Here is a 2,455-nt window from a genome sequence, read left to right on the forward strand (position 1 = left end):
TGCCCACTCATTGGCTTTAACTGGGATATTCTGCAGCAGTGCAGAAAAATGCGTGATTTAATTTGAAGTACAAACAGCAGAATACTGTGATTTCAGTTCTACCGGTCCCAAAATTAAATCTCATTTGTAAGGCAGGCAGTGTTGTGGGAGGATTCCTCTAATGTATTTAATTCCCAGAGTGTTTATGCAGTGGGGGGAAGGTGCCATCAAGATGGGGGAATGTTTTCAGTCATGAGACTCAGTGCTGGTGCAGTTACATCAATGGTGCATGGCAGTATAAAATCCTCAGCCCCTTTCCTAGGATTTAGCTACACATATTACACATATGCCAGGAAGCAGGAAAATGATGGTCGTGAACCATGTGTAAGAATTCATGTAGGGAGCCAGGCTTGGTGGCTCAAACACCTGTAATCCCACTACTTTCGGAGGCGGATCACTTGAGCCCAGGCAGTGCTCCATCAGTGTGGCAGGACGGGAGGGACTGACACAGAAGGGCTTGCTTGTGGTCGCTGCTGTTAGGGTGACCACGGGAGCACCCTGCAGGCAGGGGCAGCAGTTGCTGCCACCTGACTCCATTGACACAGGCATCAGGTCAGGACAGGTCTCCTTGCACTTGGCTCAGACACCCCCAGGCCGAGGCTCAGCAGGCAGCAGAAGCACCATAATGTCCACACTGCAGCACTGCGGCTTGCTACCAAGCATACCGCTAAGTCCAGGGAGAGAGGCAGAACCCCTAATTCACCACGCTTACTGAAAACTGAGTGCGTGCCTCATAAATATGCGGGATACGTAAATACTCCTGACCTCAGATGATCCTCCCACCTCAGCCTCCCAAAGTGCCGGGATTACAGGTGTGAGCCACCACGCCCAGCCAAAAAAACAAAAATTGAGAAGTACAGCATAATGGCCAGCCACAGTGGCTCACGCCTCTAATCCTAGCACTTTGGGAGGCCGGGTGGATCACGTGAGGTCAGGAGTTCCAGATCAGGCTGGCCAACATGGTGAAATAGCCGGGTGTGGTACCAGGCACCTGTAATCCCAGCTATTCAGGAGGCTGGGGCAGGAGAATCATTTCAACCCAGGAGGCGGAGGTTGCAGTGAGCTGAGATCACGCCATTGTACTCCAGCCTGGCTGACAGGGTGAGTGAGACTTCATCTCAAAAACGAACAAACAAAATAGAACAAGTATAACAATATGCCAGCATCTCTAATCTTGTGCTTTGTGACCATTACCAAGTCAACAAGGGTTACTTAGACACAAGTACTGTGGTACTGCAACAGTGGATCTGATCACCGAGATGGCTGCTGGTGACTGACGGGTGGGGAGCATCTACACCGTGGATGTGCTGGACAAAGGGAGGTGTCACCTCCTGGGCAGGTCGGAGCAGGACTTTGGGAGATTTCATCACGCTACTCAGAACAGTGTGCAGTTCAAAACCTATGAATTGTTCATTTCTGGAATTTTCCATTTAATATTTTCAGACCCCACTTGACTTCAGGCAACTGAAACCATGGGACACAAAACCATGGATGGAGGCGCTACCGCCATCTCCCTTACACAGTTGAGTAAACTGAGGCACAGAAGCAAACTAAGTAGCCCCAGAGTACATAGGAAATGGCAGAACTGAGGTGAAAAGCAGAGCAGGGGGCTGTAGAGTTAAACTGCTCTTCATTCCCGTGGCACTAGGCCTGGCTGAGAGGCCAGAGGCCTAGCTCTTGTCCTCTGCTGTGTGGCCAGAGGACAGCCATGCTTGTGCCGTGTCGTCTGTTCATTTCTGTCTGTATGAATAAAGGATTTGCGAGACACCCTTCCCCTCTGTGGACTCATGCCTGTGGCCGCCTTGCCAGCTCCCCTGTGGGCTGGAGCAGCAGCATCAGCTAAGCCACCAGGTGGCCTACTCTCCCCTGGAGGTGGAGGTGGCGCCTGCAGGGGGAGGTAGTCTGCAGGGGAGGCAAGTAGAGAGCACCCTGGGTAGGGGCTGAGCATGGCCCCTGCGCCTCTGCGTGGGAAATGCTGGAGATGCAGGTGCCCCGAGGCCAGAGCCTAGCACTCTTACAAGACACCTCAGCTCCTGTTCAGGGACTGGGGCTTCTAAGCCAGAGTGCTCCTCCTGCACCCACCACCCTGGCTGTGGTTTCATTCCCTGGTCCCTGAGCCATAGCTGGGAGCATGAGACTGGCCCCTGGGCTGCTCTGGGGACCCTACTTCAGGGGAGCCCTGCTACTCCCTGTAACAGGCTGTGGGTCCTGTCCTGTGGCCTTTCTAGGTCTCGTGTGTGTGGGTGAGCCCTGAGAGGGTCGCCGCACTGGGAGCACCAGAAAGGCAGGCCCTGGGGTCCTGTGTGTTAACAGAGCTCCAGCGTCCAGGGATGGAGCAGTCAGGCCGGGACCTGTCCCAGGGATGGGCAGGCTGTTAACCCAGGGTGCGTTCAAGTTAGGATACATTCCATTCCTG

The sequence above is a fragment of the Cebus imitator genome, unplaced genomic scaffold (assembly GCF_001604975.1).
Source record: "Cebus imitator isolate Cc_AM_T3 unplaced genomic scaffold, Cebus_imitator-1.0 Scaffold338, whole genome shotgun sequence".
Taxonomy (NCBI): domain Eukaryota; kingdom Metazoa; phylum Chordata; class Mammalia; order Primates; family Cebidae; genus Cebus; species Cebus imitator.